Source organism: Protopterus annectens, chromosome 7.part0, assembly GCF_019279795.1.
Source record: "Protopterus annectens isolate FY-2018-M chromosome 7.part0, PAN1.0, whole genome shotgun sequence".
Lineage (NCBI taxonomy): Eukaryota > Metazoa > Chordata > Ceratodontiformes > Protopteridae > Protopterus > Protopterus annectens.
Window position 1 is genome coordinate 425,347,058 of NC_056739.1, and position 19,899 is coordinate 425,366,956.

Genomic DNA, 19,899 nt, shown 5'->3' on the forward strand with positions numbered 1-19,899 from the left:
CCAGAGCCCATCCCCCTCTAGTTTCCATGCTCCAGAATTTTTGTACATGTACATTTAATGGCTCAGTTGTGACATCATAATTGTGCAAACATTTTTCATATATATATATATATATATATATATATATATATATATATAATATATATATATATATATATATATATATATATATATATATATATATATATATATATATATATATATATATATATAGAGAGAGAGAGAGAGAGAGGGAGAGATAGGTTTACTATCCTAATGTGGAATGGCATGTTAAAGAGCACAGTTATCTTGGACAAACAGTGACTCCAGTGTGCAAAACAGCCTAGCCTTGGCTTTATAACAAATAATCTCAACCAGTGTGTATAGACAGTTAGAGCCGGATTAAATGCTCTTCAATCACCTGAAAGAAACCCCCTATAATAATCCCCTTTTAACTCCACATGACCTGTATTTTATTGACTTCCTCCTATTTTGCTGCCTTGGAGTCATATTCCAAATGGGGGGTGGACAGTGAATTCCCACACTGTATATATAAGGGTAGTTATATGTCTACTGACTGAAGCTCCCTAGCCTCTTGGTCAGTTTGCAGCATACCTCTCAAGCTCTTAGATCAAGAAATCGGGACAAAGCCACAAATAATGGGGGGACAAAGGCCCAAAAATAGGGACTTTTTTTTTAAATATTGCCCTTACAAACTTAGAAAATTGATAGAATAGCAGGTTTTGCATTAGCATGAATTTTCTGAGGGTATGTGGTCTGAAAATCAAATGACTGCCATTATCTTCTGACTTCATTTCTCAATGGTTTGTCAAGAATTTGCCAGAAAACTACAGTTTTATGAGAAACTAACCAAAAATATGAGTCAAAAATCTGGACATTCTATGAAAATCTGGACAGTTGAGAGCTATGGTTTGCAGCCCTGTCCCACTTAAATTAACCCTGCATCACTTACAGAGCATCATTCAAAAGAAATAAGCTGTAAATACTTTAAAAGAACACTCAGAATATGCTCATCACTGACTGAAATATGCTTACACAAAGACAGCTGATTTTCTCTCTACTTCTACTGCTGACAACTCATCACTGTGTATTTTGTATACATCTGTAATTTGAATTCTTACATTCATGTACTGAAACATCTGTTGTGAGACGTTCAGTTTATTTAATTGCCCTTACTGTTATTACTATTTGTTTACTTCCTTCTTTCCTCTTTAAATAACATTTATAGCATTTATGATTTAATGAACAAGATGGACCTGGTGCTCTTCCTTAGCTAGAAAGGAGTGCCGGATAAGACGGCAGATGTTTTTTTGGCTCCTCAACCTTTTTTTTTTTTTTTTTTTTGCTTTTACATGGAACATGAGTGTATTAGGACATGATACTGCTTAAAACAGGAGTGCCAGATCAGAGAACAGTCTTTTTATTTATTAATTTAATTTTTTGTTCCTCAACCTAGAGTTGAAGGGTGTCAGAAAGTAGAGCAGCACCAGATGTCAAATGAGCCCTCTACGGCTCTGATTTTACGGTTTACTATTGAAATGTCGAACGGCACTACATCGACTGTACTATAGTCGAACACGGAAGTTCGAAAATAGTAATGTCGACATCAAAAAAACAATCTAGGAATGGTTTTAACATGGGTCAAGGTAGGTGTTCAGTATTATTCAGAACTACAAACATCTCCCCTACCTCGACCCATGTTAAAACACAGTCCTAGATTGTTTTTTTGTCGTCGACATTACTATTTTCGAACTTCCGTGTTCGACTATAGTACAGCCGATGTAGTGCCGTTCGACATTTCAATAGTAAACCAATTTTACTCTAGCATTTATGCCTGGGTCATGGCTGAAAAGGGTCTTTGGACCAGTCAACCTACCCAGTTACTAAATACAAAATAAACAAATACATTATCGGTAAAAAGGGAGAAAATAATAAAGTTATCTGAGAACTTATAGAAATTCTTGTTTCAAGTTTGCATTAGGGGGGTCATAAGCCTTGTTGTGACTCTGACTCTTTGTAAGTATAAAACATTGTAGCAGTACTTTTTGTTGCTTTCATAGCTGCTACTTATTTTCAGGACTAAAGTTTTTAATGCATAATGGAGTGTCTGATTGCATAATTCACAACACTAATGTAGGCATTCAATGTAAGCAAATTTGCAATAGCACTGAAAGCAAATGACATAATACAAAACAGCATATCACGCATGTGTTGTACCATGCAACTGTCTGTTTTGCATTTATTGTCAATTAATTTAAAAACATATATAATCAACAATCTTTATATGCATCCTCAAAAGAGGAAAACATTTGGAAACGTGATTTATATTGTAACATTAAAGATGGTGATCAGACAAGATTATATGCCAAAGTAAATGGTTGTTGATGATCAGTGTGCAGCACTTTGTAATTCTCTTTGATTTATTAATGACCATACACATGAAAGCTTGGCTCGTCATCCCAAAGCACATACACACATACTTGACAAGCCATTACCTAATGTCTTTGAATTTGTAACTGAGTTATTTGGGGGGGTATGCTCAAAGTTCAAGAAGACCTTTGGGAATCACTTTTCAAGATATGCCTTCAAAATGGGTCAATAGACAAGAAGTGATCAGGGTCAGCTTTAAGGTGACTGTAACTTTCAGAACAGTTTAGACAAAAGTGTATAAACAGGGCAAAACAGACTTCCCACATGCATTGTGCTTGCACCCTCAATATCAAAAATTATCAATATGGCAGCTAAGTACTGTCTAGCTGGTTGTCTGCTTGCTTATCTCCCTAACTACCTAGTAACTAAACTGAATATGGCACTTAAAACTACTCCTTCCTTTCCCTCTTTCTATACTAAACATATTCTATGTTTATTCCATATATTACAGAATTTTCGCACCACTTTCAGCTCTTTAAAACATGAGCAAAATGTATTGCTTGTATCCACCACCCTCTGTGTGAAAACATATTCCCTGACTGTTAACCCCCACCCCATCATTAATATTCAGATTATAACCCTTGTGCTAACACATCACTTTAGTTGAACGATGCTCTGCTAATTGAAGTTTTCTCAACATTGTCATGAGCATTTACTATTAAGCCAGTCACTGTTGCTTCCCTCCAAGCTGTCCATTTTGTATCACATCAACCTGTACAAATCACAAAGGAAGGTTTAGAGAAAGTGGCCTTATTATTCCCATCCTAAAGTGTGAAAAGGAAAAGAGGATTTTGTGTTGGGGGTGGGGTGATGAGAACATTAAAAAGTTCCTTGAAGCTGAGCAGGGTATGGTGGATCATGTGATCTGAAAAAAGCAGAAAAGATTCATTAATCTCCTCCTAAGCTGCTGTAAATCCTACACAATCTCATTTAGTCCAGCTTTGGCTGCCACATTCATTGCAGCCTTCCCTATGTGATGCTTTTAAGCAAATTTATTATCTTGTAGGCACTGTTAGGGCAGCTTAGCAACCTCACACTCTGCTTTTAGCTCTTTCTTTTTTCTTTTTTCTTTTTAATTCCTTTCTTTTTCGTGTTTGACTTGGTTTTCATCACAACTTGCCTGACTCAAAGCAGTCTCCCTACAAATTACACAAATCTTATATACTTCTGTGCCAAAACTATAGTCATGTATCTTATTGCTTACTGTAATCTATATATGGGTTCATATTTCCAGCCATAAAACTTCCTTTTCCTATATCTGCCATCTAAATGTTACTTATATTTGCCCAATGAACACAATACAAGAGTTTGTATTGAAGGAACAAGCATACGACTGAATTTAAGGAAACCAATCATAAAAATGAAATTAGAGAAATACCTTTTGCAGCAATGTCCCCATTATACATTTTGCTAGCAGAGCATTTAAAGTATTTTGTGGAAAGAGGGTGGCTCTTTTCCTCCACCTTTGCTTCTCACTGGGTATTGGGTTTTATGAGGTGCCAGCATTCTTTCTCTTATACTATTGACACTCCATGCTGTTTTCCACTCATATCTTTCCTTGGGCACCACTTATATCAGGGTTAATGTTCAGGGTGCAACATTCGGACATCACTTTGGAGGGAGGAGGGTATCCCAGGCAGAATTTGTAAGGTCCCTGTGCCCTTCCTATAACATACAACATGTCAACATTGCTGCTGTGCAAAAAGCACTTTCTTTTCTTTGGTCTCCATGCCTGAGAGCCAAACCAACGTTCCATCATGGGTTGGCCTTACATTATGCTAGTTAGTGCATACTGTGTATGTCTGGAATAAGAAATGCTGCAATACCATTTATGTACCAGTAATTACATACCAGAAGGTGTGCAAAATTTAGCACATGGTAAATATTTACATATGAACAATACCTCACTGCCTTTTTCTGCTTATGGAGTGGGTTACTTAACTTCTGCTCTGTTAAGCAATACAATCATTTTCAACTTGACTCTATAACAAAAGATTAAAGTATATTTTACAAATTAACTTTAGAGAATGTTCTCAATCTATTTTATTAAAAATGTACATATTCATTTGAACAATGCTAATATCAGCATTTAAACAACAGCTAGGAGTAAGGAAACAGGAGTCATGATTATTTATTGCACATAATTTTCCCGTCAGACAATTGTTTGAAAAATATTCACTGAAAGACCCTTTCAACAAACAGCAGCAAAAGCTTTCTACAAGGATAAATCTGCCCTGCACAACCGCCATCCATATAGGGGGAGATCCCACATGTACAAGAACTATATTGCTGTCATTCAGTGAAACAACAGCAGTCAAACTGTCCTAACATTCCCAGAAATCAATAGTTGTGTTACAAGTGAATTAATACTAGACTTTTAGAGTCAGAAATAAGAAAACCAGACAAGATCCTGAAATTCTCATTTTGCCACATTCCTTCAGTTCAACAAAGATGCATGTATTTAGTTCATCCTGTCTAAAGATTTGCACTGTATATATTCTTCAAACTCCACTATTTATGTATAGTGCAGTAAACAAAGCATTCCTCACTTTTCTCCTCAGCTGCCCTTCTGTTCATCTATCAAATACACAATCCAGGTAAATTCATTTTTTTGCTTGTTAGTAATGTTTGTGTTCATATATTTGCTCTTTTGTGGCAGTCTTTCACTGTTTCTTCCAAAAGCCCTCCAACTGTACTTCTTTAATGAAAAGTCTCACCTGTCCATATGGAATCTACCACTACCGCCACAGACAAGGACAGCTGTGAAAGCCTATGCCAGAAGAATCACCAAGGACTACAAATCTAACCCACCCCTTTAGTTATAAGCAGGAAAATACATGGGAACTTATTTTTAAGGGCATCAAAGATACTGCAAAGAAAAAGGAGTTTCATCTATATTTCCTGATTCCCCCTAAGTCATGTCCGCAAAGCCCCCTATCTACAGTTTTCAAATGACCATCAGTTTATTATACATTCCTTACTTTACTTCTCACACCCTTACCACCCATCGCAAGACAATCGACTAACATGAAAGATAAGCTTTAGTTTTATCTTCCATTTGTCTCTTTTGCTGTCTCCCTCTCTCTCTCTCTCTGCCTCTATTTCTTCATATTAAAGAGAATAGCTTTCATTTTGCTCTGCCTTTGTGTTGACTAAATTCATGAATCCCAAATTCTGCTAGCTTCCATTACTCATAGCAGGTGTCTCACAGTGATTAACAGTCTCTGTTTGCTACAGTGAAAAGGGAAATGGAGCTAGTATCTAAGAAGAATAAGAAAAAAAGAGAGATTTTACTAAAAGAAACTAATTGCAGTTTGGTACACATGGCTCGGGCCTTTGAGGGATTTATCTTTAGACTTCTTGCTAATTTCTTCTGACATTTTCTGTCACCTTTCGTACCCTCTCTGCTGAAGTTGTCTGACACTAAGGACTGTTCACATACCCAAGCAAAGGCTTTTCTTCAGAAAATCCTTAGGGCTCACCCTCACTCCTCGTCACTCCTTCACGGTTCACTTCCAGGTCACAGCATTCACACCTGCAGTACTTAGGCAAGATTTAAACTGGGGTGCCTTTCTTCATTGACTTAGTAATGCTTCACTGCAGGTTTTGATTTGTTAAGTTACTACTATGAGATTAAAAGGAGGAGCCGCAGTTTTCTTTCCTTTTCTTTCTTCATCCTAACAGTGAGAAAGTTTTGTATTGCTAACGTTTTGTTAATATTCATAAGTTTTTTTTTACCCTCCTACTGTCTTTTTCTCTAGCATTCCATTTTACTCCTTCTATCCCAGCCCCTTACCTCACTTCATTCTGATCCTCACTTCTTTCTATATTTACCTGGCAGTTACATGTTTAACTAGATTAATATTTTATTATGTTATAAATGGCTTAACCAAGTTTCTTTACCATGTTTATTAGTTGTGTTAAATATTTGATAATGAAGCCAGTACAGTGATCTAACCTTTTTTTAAATAAGACCTTGACTGAAAACTTGTATATACAGTGGCACAAATGTATAAACAATAGCATAAAATGCATCAAGAATTTATATTTTTGCACTGTGCAGATTTATAAATTAAAGCTGAATATTCTAAAGCAACAAAATAATGTACAAAGTATGCATTTTTGTATGTGAGTTATGTTACATGGCTTCAGGAACTACAGTTCATTACTTGGGCTAAATGCTTCTCCAAGGTACAAGAAGCTGTAATATTCTATTACTTTAATCTCCTATTTCTGCCTGTATCTGCATAGTATATTATTGAAAATATACAAAAGAAGGCAATTCCAGAGGGGCAACTATAGATAAGTGAAGGATGAAATTTGTTTTTAAAAACTGTATTTTTTTTCTTTTTTGCATAAAAGCTTCCAGGCTAAAAACCTGTAGCCTACCCCATACAAATATCCCTCCACACTCGTCATTTAAACAAAAGATACCTTTAAGTCACAGCATAGCAAAGCTGGTTATACTTAACTTGGGAGGAGGTGTTCTTTAGCCAGGTAAAAAAAGATTTTGTGAGTTGTGTTTCTTTGAATCGCTCATTAGTAATTTGTTGAGCTGCATTCTAATAGGTTGTAATAGTGTAAGAGAAAGTACTACAACCAACATCCACCTCCATTCATGGGGTGGAAAGGAGTACTGAAAAACGTCCATGTTTAGAATACATACTCTTGAGATTTAAATGTACAGTAGAAAGCTCCCTGACCTTAAGATACTCATCCATGATATTCAGAGGAATGGTGGAACCCGCACAGATGTTAGGTTGCAGGCCAGAATCATGTACTGGGAGAACTGGGTCATCTGCATAGAAAGGGCACCTGATATCATAGACAACTGCTTTATCTTATCAAATACTCAGATAAGAAAAGATTTCACAATGATCAGCACCACTAGAAAACTGGAAAATGTTGTCACAAAATGCAGAATTATTTTGCAAAAACTGCATGAAAACTGAGTTTCAGTACCCAGCTATTTACCGTCTAATAATTTGCTGTATTATGTGCTAGAACTTGTATTACTCACCTAAGTTACTAGACAGATGTGCTACAATGTATAGGTACTTTCGTTTTGACTTTCCCTAAATGCAGTGCAGACTAAGTTGTACATAGTATCTCTTCAAGGTATCTAAACATCACAAACAGTGGAACGGTTACATACTTGGCATTAATTTGGGGTTCCATCTTAAACATATTACAGTTGAAAAATTAATTACCAGGTACCTGTTTTGCAGAAAAAAAATAATTTGTGAATTAGTTTATGAATTACTGCTCCCATCACCCCATAATACTCTTAGTGGTAAAATTTTATTCCAAAGCCTCTTAACTGAAAAGTGCATACATTGCCAAAAGCTGTGATAAGGATGCAATATTCATAAAATGGTCACTAGTAAAAATGTTAATGTATGACTCTTTGCATTTTACAAGCACGTTGTTAGGTCAGATAATCTTGCATGAAATCACTGAATTCAACTCCGTTAAAAATAATCAACAATGTCATATAAATACTTCTCATATATTTAAATCAACACTTAGGATACACCATTGATATCAAGAAAAATCAGCCATACAGTACAAAACATTACAATCACTGCCTTAGCTATGCAAATGGGAACATGTTCATTCTTTCTCACACCTATTGTTTAATTTTCCTTTTTAACTTAAAAGTTCTCTAACTGCCTGTTTTGACTAAAGATTCACTTGATCAAACCAGGCACAGAATATATCACTGGAACAATGATTTATCTTGCCTCCTAAACCTATGATGCCACATTTTGTTAAACAGATGTTAAACAGTTGCTGCCCTTTCTTAGATTTACATAAATATGTAAACAGCTTCAGCATTTTAAGAACCAAACCACCTCCAACCAAGGAGTAAATGAATAACAAATGTAACCACTTCCTCAGTACAGCCACACCAAGTGTGGAGCCAAAGAACCACTACAATAGATAATTTTTGCACAAGGGCTAACTGTCAATAGAGTGCAGGTTTTTGCTGCTCTGCCACATATGAAGCCCTGACCCAGAATCAGGCTGTCTATGAATGATTTAGCACATGGTTCCCCAAGAACATGCTGTGCACTGCTAAAAAGAGGTAGCCTCCTTCCATCTGCGCTTCGACCCAATGACGATAGCGCTTTCATTCTACTTTATTTCAAATAACATAACTTCTTTGGAGATAAACCAACAATAAAACATGCCCTGTTTAAATATCCCTCCTTGAATATACACCAGCCAATCAAATGCTTTCAAATTACTTCACTTCCTATTATTACCACTAAAAGTCAAAAAAAGTATGTCAGGACCTTAAATAAAAATACAAATATATTAACCATTAACTCCGATGCACTAATAATTAAATACATATTTAACTTAATAAATTAAAAAAATACTTATAATCAATATTATTATGCACAAAATATAGTAAAAACTGCCTACAAAATTTTTACTTTCAGTAAACTTTTAATATTAATGTGCTCATTGAGCCCTGGAGCTTTGTCAGCCCTTAAAAATAACCTGCCACTTTAATTCAAGAGTTTCCAGTACTTTGTTACAACCATTAGTAAACTGAAATTCATTAAGTTGTCTAAGAACCATGAAATGAAATTTCCTAAAATCATGACAGACCATACTATGCTTAATAAGGGCATTTCAATTACTTTGATTACTTTTACATACTCTATAATTCTAATTTTGAAGGGCCGAACACTTCACATGTACTACATACTGCAACATAAACGAATTTTGGTATTTTAGGAAAAATATATCAAACATTATTTGAAAATAACAAATTTAATATAGCGAGCAAGATGAAAACTGCAGTAACTGTGGAAATATTGCAGGTGCAATTTTCCTGTGGTCCAACTCATGATCCAACAGAAGATTCTAGAAAAGCTAGGGAAGAGCAGTGCACAGATTTAATAATCTTTTGAATGATACATCTCATACTTCATTCCTGAACCAGGATACACATTCATCATGTAATATTATAGTTTTTCAACTGTACAAGCACAAAAAATGTCCATTTGAGTTTGCCAAAGAGAATTCCTATTAGTAAAACCTTTACTCATCATCCTGAACAGTGTCAGTTTGGCATGTCACTGCCAGATATAAAATTGTACTGAACAGGTACAGTAGGACATGTGACATAACACACTTAGGGCTTGGAGTAGACAAATAGGCTGTAGATCAGAGCGTGTGTATGTACCTTTAAGAAGCATTTCCAGATGTAGCATGTGCATATAAATACTGAGCATGTGCAGGCAGCAGTGCTAATTTGAGAGAACAGCCAGAGTGTTAACATGTATGAATGTGGTAGCCAGTCTGTTTATAAGTTTAAGTTACAAAGCCTCATATGATGCATTTGTGTAATAAAACTGCTTGAACTGAACCCACGAATGTTTGTTTGTTTTATCCTGACCAGACAAACGACATAGTGTCAGAACTGCGATTATAAGAGCTATTTCTATGAGCCATGATGTGCAGAGTTGAATGTGAAGGCAGACGAAGCAGGCTGAGTGAAACAGAGCTCACACAAGTGAAAAAGGGCCAGAAACAAGCTAAAGGTAAAGAAAACTGCACAAATGATTTAATTGGCAAAGAAAATGAAATGGCGCATTTATAAGGCACAAAATGCATTAGTAATCAAACAAGTAGCACAAAAATGCATTATTAAGCAAATGAAAGGCATAAACTACATTATATGTTTGAAATCATGATATTTGATAAAACTAGCCATATGGGGCTCAGAATTACCTTTGGTCTGTGTAACTAGCATGTTTAAAGTAAAACGGGCACAAGAAAAGTATGATAAGACATTAAATGGGTATAACAAGTATAATAAAAAGGCAAATTAAGCTTAAAAAAGCAAGGCGACTGCACGTTTTTAGTAAAAGACCGTGTTTGGGTACAAACTACTATTTTGCATTGACCAAAGCCATTCAAAGTATAACTAGAGTTGTTCGAAGTATCTCAGAGTGTGCAAAGTGTTTGCAGAGTGTGTGCTTTATTACGAAGAAATTATTTCAAAAAGTTTGCTGTGTGCAAAGTACAGTTATATTGCGAAGTGCAGTCAAAGTACAGCCATTTCAAAAAGTTTCTTGGGCTGTGTGCATTTATTCTCACAGTGCTGCTATTTCAGAATGTTTTTTAGACTGTGCAGAGTTATTTCAGAAAGTTCTGCCATTTAGAAAGGTTCTTGTGCTTTGTACAGTTTATTTGCAAAGTGCATTCATCTTGAAGTGTTTCTTACTCTGAGCTTTCTCCATCGTGTACAGTTTATTCGCAAAGTACAATAATTTTGAAGTAGATGAATGGTTTCACAAAGTACAGTGATTTCAGAGTGTTCTTGTGCTACAGAGACTTATCTGGCAAAGTGCAGTTGTTTCAGAGTTTGTTGTACAATTGGGCATAATTACAAGTACTGGCATAAAGTTCTGGCATATATATCTATTTATGTCTGTATGTTTGTACATGATTTCAAGCATCTTCACTACCATGTGTTGATATGGCAGAAGCATTTTGCAGACCAGGTCCATCTAATATAGCAGTGAATTGGAGAGTATTTGAGCAGGAATATGATATTTACATACAAGCAACTTTTTCTGAAAAAGATGCATGTACAAGGGCATTCATTTTGCTTAACTTAGCTGGGTCAGACATTATTGAATTGAGTGTTCATTTGTGTATGCACCAGAAGTATATGCAGGAGAGGGGGAACTGGAATATTGTGGTACCGTCTGAATCAAGGGAAGACCCTAAGTGCTGAAAACATAAATTTAAAGAAATGTGCAACCCCCAGACAAATGTTACAGTACAGAGGCACTTATTTTATACAAGAGACCAAAAGCCAGGTGAAACTTTTGCAGCTTATATCACTGACTTGAGAAACAAAGCTAAAACATGCAGATTTTGTGACTTGAAAGATGAGTTAATAAAGGACAGGCTTGTGTGTGGTGTTAATAGTGCTCCAGTGAGAAAGATTTTGCTTTGTGATAGTGATTTAATGTTAAGCAAAGAAAACCAACAACCTGCCCAAGTAAAGTCCATAGGTGCACAGCCAAAATCCAATAAGATAATAAACAATAAAGCAAGCCAGCTCTCCAATCTTGGGGGAATCACTTTTATTCACAAACTGGTTTCAGCTATATAAGTCTTCATCAGTGTAAAAAGCAGAACCACATCATACATTTAAATAATAACTACTTGATTCTTACTGAGCCATTATTTTAGATGAGGATCTGAGTAATATTCTACCTGTCAAATGTTTATTTTCATTTAGACATGGGGAAAACTTTAGGAGGATGGTTCAACCATTATAAAAAGAGTAATGAAACAGGCTCTACTATGGGGCAATTCTCGGGGGGGGCATCTGTTAAAGGGCAGTCAACCTTGTGGGCATTGTAATAATTGCAAGTATGCAAGTAAAACTGAGAAAGTTGCAACATTAAATACCCCAAGGGATTTTGAAATTAGGGTATTCAGAAATTGTAATACAGATTGCGCAATATATTTAGCCACCTGTACTTGTTCAGCCTTCTATGTTCGACAAACTTCTTGTCCTTTAAAGTTTAGAATAACAGAATACTATAGTGATATCAGATGCAAAAAAACAACAAATGCCCTATACAAACATACTTTGATACATCAGACAGCAACATTTTATTTTACTATTATTGATAAAATTGGGTTAAGTAGAAATAACAAAGGAGAGTGGCATAAGTTACTGGATCAAAAAGAAAAAAGTTGGATTATTAAGCTAGGTGGATTGTTCCCACCAGGTTTGAATGACAGTCTGTAATTGACCAATAAGAATCAAGTGATTATTATTTAAATGTATGATGTGGTTGTGCTTTTTACACTGATGAAAGCTTATATATCCAAAACCAGTTTGTGAATAAAAGTGATTCCACCAAGACTGGAGTGCTGGCCTGCTTTGTTGCTTGTTATCTTAATGTTAAGAAAAACCACAGAGATTTGTCAAATCCATGAGCTCACAGAAAGGCACACAAGTATGCATGCAAGTAATAAGAGCCTGGTTCCAGCAGCCTCTAGAGCAAAACATAGGCAGCATGCGACATGTGGCAAACAGAAACAGGCCTAAGCACATCGCAGTAGCAAACCTTGTAGGTATGGCAGGGAGATCCTGTAGCTTTCTAGCAAGCTCCAAGACTAGCTCAGTAAAAAGGGCATGCTCAGGACAGTATAAGAGTGAGTCAGCAAAACCCCAGTCAAGTTTAATTGTTAACTGTCATAATTGTGGAGCCAACCATGAGTCTAAAAGAGAGAAGTGCTTGGCATTTGGTTAGCAATGTCACAAGTATAAAAAAAATGGAATCATTTTCAAAAGTTTTGTAAATCAAGCAAGCCTCATTTAGTTATTAAAAAGGTTACTCAAAAAAGCAAGTTGATCAAATAGAAAGCTGCAACCCTACTTTCTATGTAGATGGTGTATCAGTGGTTGGTGAAAAGGAAAATGCAGTAGATTTGCTGGCAAAGAATGAAGTATTTTTCAGTGTCCTGATGAATGGTAAACCCACAGAGCTTACAGTAGACATTGGTTCAAAGTGTAATGTATTGTCAGCAGAAACATTTGCTAAAGTGTGGGCTGGTGAGCAACTTAATTTGGGAAATTGTGCGAAGCTTGTTACTTACGGAGGTGAAGAAATACAAACTGAAGGCTCAGTAGTGCTTTCATGCTATTCAGCTGAGAATAGCTACAGCTTGCAATTTTATGTATTTCAAAGACCTGTGCAGTCATTATTAGATCTCAGAGTCTGTTTGAGAATGAAACTGCTTTCTTTTACCAAAGAAGTACATCATGTAAGCAAATGTCCCAGTTCCAGCTTCATTGAAACTATTTTCTCAGAGTACGCTGATGTTTTCAATGACAAGCTAGGCAAAGTTTGAGTTTTGTTCTCCATGAAAGTAGACCCAGAGGTCAGTCCAGTGGTCAGACCAGCAAGAAGACTTCCAATAGCTATGCAGGACAAAGTCAAGGTCTGGTTAGACAAAATGGGGCAGCAAGGTGTGATTTGTCCAGTCACACAACCAACTGAGTGGGTATCTTCCATGGTAGCTGCTCATAAGAAAAATTCAGATGAAATCAGAATATGCATTGACCCAAGAGACTTGAACAAGGCATTAAAAAGACCTCATTGTCGTATGCGTACAGACTAGGAGATTAGAGCCCTCATGTCAAATGCCACTTTTTTTCTGTCTTAGATGCAAAGAGTCCATTTTGGCAAGTAATGCTTGATCACAAATCTTCACTAGTGACTACATTCAGTACCCCATTTTGTAGATACAGATTCCTCAGGATGCCTTTTGGAATAAATTCTGCCAGTGAAGTTTTTCAGTGTGCAATGGAGCAAATTATTTCCGGCTACCCAAGTGAAATAATAGTTAATGATTTACTGGTCAGAGGTAATGGTGAAGCAGAGCATGACAGAAACCTCAGAAAAGCTCTGGACAAAGCATGTGAAATTAATTTAAAACTCAATCCTCTGAAGTGCAAATTCAGATTACCAGAAGTTACTTATGTAGGTCATTTATTTACCAGTACAGGCTTATGACCATATCCTTCTAAACAAGCAGCCATTCTTGAGATGCCAGCTCCAGACAATGTCCAAATTCTATAGCGTTTTCTTGGTATGGTTAACTATTTGGGCAAATTTATTCCTAACTTTAGTGAGTTATCAGTCCCTTTAAGAGAGCTGACATGCAAAAATGTTGCCTGGTCATGGTTGGAACAGCATCAAAGCGCATTTAATAACCCGCCTACATTAAGATAATATGATGTCCACAAACCAGTAGTTCTTTCCTGTGATGCTTCAAAGTTCGGTCTTGGTGCAGTTATTTTTCAACAAGGCAGACCTGTTGCCTATGCATCTAAAACTCTTACCCAAACTGAGATGCAGTATGAGCAAATTGAAAAGGAACTTTTGGGAATTGTGTTCGCATGTTCAAAGTGCCATGATTATATTCATGGCCAAGCAATTCAGATAGAAACTGACCATCAACCTCTAGTTATTATTTTAAAGAAGCCTATGCATTCCGCTCCAGCAAGACTACAAAGAATGAGGCTCAGATTGCAAAAGTACAATTTCAAAATGGTCTATATGAGGGATAAACATCTTTATCTGGCTGATATCTTATCAGGATCACCCAGAAATACTACGGAACAACTTGATGCAGAGAATTTTAACTTTGATGTCATGGAAGTGCATAATTTTTCTACCACAAGACTTGATGAGCTGAGATATCATACAAAGACTGATCCAATTTTGCAAAATCTCAACCTCTTCATCAATGTAGGATGGCCATCAAAGCAATCCTGTATACGGCAAGAAGTACAACCTTACTTTCCATACAGAGATGAGGTGCTGATGGAAGATGGTACCATTTTCAAAGGTCCAAAAGTTGTTGTTCCTACTTCCTTACAATGTGAATACATTCAGATTTTACATTGTGGACACCCAGGTTCTGATTCTACCAAAAGAAGGGCAAGAGGACCAGTATTTTGGCCTTCTCTAGCAAAAGACATTGATAAAGTGCTTTCTTCTTGTTCAGTGTGCAACAGTACTAAGCTGCATTTGCAAACACTTCAGCTAAGCCATATTCCTGAACTACCTTGGTCAACAGTAGCAACTGACATATTTGAGTGGAACAATCAACATTACTTAGTGTTGGTAGACTCTTATTCAAACTGGTTTGAGATTGATTTGCTACCTAACCTATCAGCCAGTGCTGTTAATACTAGGATGAAACGTCATTTACCAGTCCATGGTAGTCCACACAAAGTTATTTCTGTCAACGGTTCTCAGTTTACCAATCAACTGTTTCAGAGATTTGATAAAGAGTGGGACTTTATCCATATTATTCGCAGTCCTGAATATCCTCAGTCAAATGGCCTTGCCGAACATGCAGTACAGAGTGGAAAGCAATTTCTAGAGAGGTCAAAGGGTGACAATATTGATATCTTCTTAAATTTATTGAATATCAGACATATACCCCATGACAACCAGCTTGGTTCACCTGCTCATATACTTCAATCTAGGCAAATCAGAACAGCCTTGCCTATCAGTTCTAGTTTGTTGGTGCCTAATGCTTAAAACAACATAGCAATCAAAGCCTAATTTTTTAAAAGGCATTCTTCTCAGAAGTCCAACTATGACAAAATGAGATTTCTCCGTCCGTTAAAAGAAGGAGAGAGTGAGAATGCAAATGGTGAAAGGCTTTGATCAAATCGGTCAATTGAGAGGTATATGTACCAAGCTGAGATCCTTCTTTGTGGAATCTGAGGGTATAGAGTACAGGAGAAACTGCAGACATCTTCTTCCTGTATCAGAAACGATATCATAGTATCATACCTGTGATACAGACTCTAGATCCCAGAGCAACCTTGACAATGTTCATGCGAAGAATGTGTCACAGTATCTATTCCCATTCCTGATGATGTCCCAGATGTCCCCAGAGTTGAACATTCCTTGAAGACAGTCCCCATTGCTAGATCCAGTTCTGACTATTATGTTACATGGTCAGGTCGTATTTCAAGACATAGTGTAAAATACACAGCAACTTGGACATAGTTGTTTTATATTTGTCTAATATTGTACGATTGCATGTCAGATAATTAGTTCTGTATAACTGCATGTCAAAAGATAATTTCTGTAAATTGCATATCATTGAATACTGTCATTTTGTATATGGATCATTTCTCAGAGAGTGAGAATGTAAATCAGAACATGTGTATGTGCCTTTAAGAAGCATTTCCAGATGTAGCACGTGCATATAAATACTGAGCATGTGCATTCAGCAGTGACATTTTGAGAGAACAGCGAGAGTGTTAACATGTGTGAGCATCGTAGTCAGTCTGTTTATATGTTTATTTAAGTTTAAGTTACAAAGCCTCATTCCTGAGATGTTTGTGTGTAATAAAGCTGCTTGCACTGAATCCACGAATGTTCGTCTGTTTTATCCTGACCAGACAAGTGACAGGCTATTCTGCTGTCTAAATGGAGGTTTTCTCATTTGGTGATAAGAATACCCTTTGGTGGGTTTAGATTCCAAGGGGACCAAGTCCTGAGACAGTTATAAGCTGAAAATGAATCCCCCTTGCTTGGACAAAACTAAGGCAGTTGTTAGAGAAATATGACATACAGTGTTAAATTATTATTAGGCGACTGTCATTCTCTGACACCTGTGTTAGACACTTGTGGTAATCCATTAAGACTAATATTCTAAAGTGAAATGGAGCATACAAGGCCCCTACTCCTCCAGCACCAACAATAGCAGAAGCAGAAGCAGAAAAACAAACCTGGTAAAAGCAACTTTAGCTTTAAATACCTCTGTAGTTTATTTTGCATTGAGGCAGTTGTTTCCCTTACTATAGGTATCGACCCGAGCACCCGCTACATTTTCCAACAGGTGTCTTTGTATGTCTTTTTCCATCTTGATTTCCTAGTATATTATCTGTCTGCAGCATGCAAGGTCCATTTTTCATTTCATTGTCATCCATACAGGTGCACACACACACACACACACACACACACACACACACACACACACACACACACACACACACACACACACACACACACACACACTGCACTGGATTCCTTTTGACCCTTTAATCTTCAGATGAGCCATCTACATTATCAATGAGGCCTTTTAATTATGAGTACGAAACAAGCAAGGACAGTGCTAATGAAAAAAAGCTCAAGTATCTTGGTATCTGTAGTGAGGAGGGAGGGAGGCTTAGTGTTGAAACTGATGAATGATGAGTAAGCATTGTGCATTTTTATTTGCTGAGGTATACCTCTGCCAATTTAAATAAGGGTAAAGTCCTCTAGAATGGTGTTTGCATCTAATGTAAGGGTCTCAGTTTAATAATATATATGTCACGTTTATCAGGGCTCTTGGACAAGTTCTGTACTTGGCTAGGAAGTGATATATATATATATATATATATATATATATATATATATATATTTTTTTAATATATATATATATATATATATATATATATATATATATATATATTATAGTTATTGAGATATGGTGAAGTTCTAGGCTGTTGCCCTGTTCAATCAGTCTAGAGGTGATGGCCTTGTGGATAAAGAAGGTCAAGCCATTACCACCTGTGTTGCAGCCCCTTTCATTTGTAGACCTAAGTGAGTGGAAGGCAGTAAAGTCTGGTATAAAGAGGGATTTGTCACTGCACTGAAACCAGGTTTCAGAGAGAGCATAATTATCTTATTTTTTCCAGGGTCCGGAAGGCCTTACGGGAGGATTTTTTTCTTTTTTAGATTCCTTACATTGACCAGCACTATATTGAAATTGGCTGGATCTGAATTTGGATTTGTGAGGTTTCCATTCTGATAGGCAGTTACTAAGTCAATCATCTTCTGGTTTTATTGCAGCAGATCTATCAACCTATAGACCTATTGCCATTCTCACCCCCTCCTTTCAAAGATACCACAGAAATGTGTCCACACCCAACTACCTCATCATGTAATAGAAAATGACCTACTTTCACAATCCCAGTGTGGATTCCAGCCTAACCACAGCAGAAATACCACCATGTTAGCTTTCCTTGACTCAGTCTAACAAAACCACAATGATCGCTAACTAGTCAGATCTGTCTGTGTTGACCTCTGTGAAGCACTTGATACAGTGTCCCATTCAAATCTGTTACACAGACTTCTTTGACCTCTCAGATCACTCTGTAAAATAATTTCAAGCAAGGTTACTTAAACAACAGAACTCACTGTGTACAATGACAAAAAAACTAAGTCATACTTTCTACCAGTAATAACTGGTAGCACCAATGGTCTATCACTGATCCTTTACTTTTCAACTTATCCATAAATGGTCTCACTTCAGTGACCAGCCAGACTAAATTAATACAATACCCAGATGGTTCTACCATTATCTACAAACTTCTACTATTACAGCATTACAAGCCCTCATATATAAATCACTTTTATTTACTGAAACTTGGCTGCAGGACTCTGACATGCTCCTTAACTCCAGTAAGACCAAATTAATGAATCTTCCTCTAAACCATCTTCCTGCATCTCCCCTTAACCATCTTTCTGTATGAAAAATTAGTTCACCCACTCATCTGCAAATGATACTAATTATGGAACTGCACTCCTCAAAAAACTCAATGATATTTCTGTTGCTGAAAACTTAGAATTAACCTACATATCCAACACGTAGTTAAAAAATCACCAAACACTTGGAAGTCTGTACAAAATCAAACCCTAACAGATGCTGCTGGCTTATTATTATCAGCTACATATCTGTTACAGGGATTACTCTGTGCAGCTCCTATTTTCATAAGTCCTAACTCCACTGAAACTCTGTAACTTGACCAATACTATAATAAAGTAGCTAAATGTACTGCTTATCTTTCAGATCGATTTCTGACTTCCCTTAAAGTAAATTCAAAGGCTTGAATTTCCAAACTACCTCAAGAATGGTCAACCAAATTCTATATCAAACCAAAAAAATGCTGTCCTTTGGACTCTCTGCTATATTTGTATCTTCCTGCCAGAGATCTATACTCTATAGGTAAGTTCTTTACCATCACAAAAAAAAAAAAAACAGTACCTTTTATGATGCCCTGTACTCCAGAACTATATCCAAACCCATAAACACAACACTTGAAAGTCTCAGACAGATCAGCAACAACCTAAAATTCAAGAGACCTTTTCATATCACCTGACCTATACCGCTGCTCCTGCCATCTAGGTTAATCACCCACAAGCCAATATCTGTCAGTATCCTTTTTATTTACATCTAAACCCCTATAAGTCATCAGACCATCTTCTCCTTTTGTGGCTACTTGTTGACTGGGAAAGCCCACTGGACTGATTGACCTGGTTCAGGGGTAACACAGGATTATTGCTAAGTGACTTGCTCAGACTCACACAGTAGGCACATGAAGGGGGAGTGCCTTGGACACAGGAAGCAGTTCATTAACACTTGGAGCTTCAATCCTTTGTGCTATCTACCCTTCCTTGCTCCTTATCACCCTCTGCTCAAGGCTTCAACTGTCCTCTTTTATCTATATCCCATCCATACTTGTACTCACTTATTATTCAGTATTAAAGCTTTAAAAACTGTGTGATCTATATACTGGATCCACAATAGCTCTGAGGTAGCACCAAGCAGAATTAATTAGAAGTCAGACCTTTAATTAATTTCTGTAGAAAATTCTCCAAAATAAAGTTTGTGGTCCAAAACAACTTTATTCCATAAATTTAATTATTTGGTAGGTGAGTGTATTTATTGACAAACAAGTAGAAGTGCATGTATTTATACAGAATCTTCACTCAACTGTATTAATTCTGTATTACAAACAATTTTTATTGGATAAACAGGTTTGAGCCTGGCGTTTGATTGGAAATACTAAAAGAGGATCCTGATTGGATCAGAACTTGGGTTTCAGCAAATACAAGCAGGGTG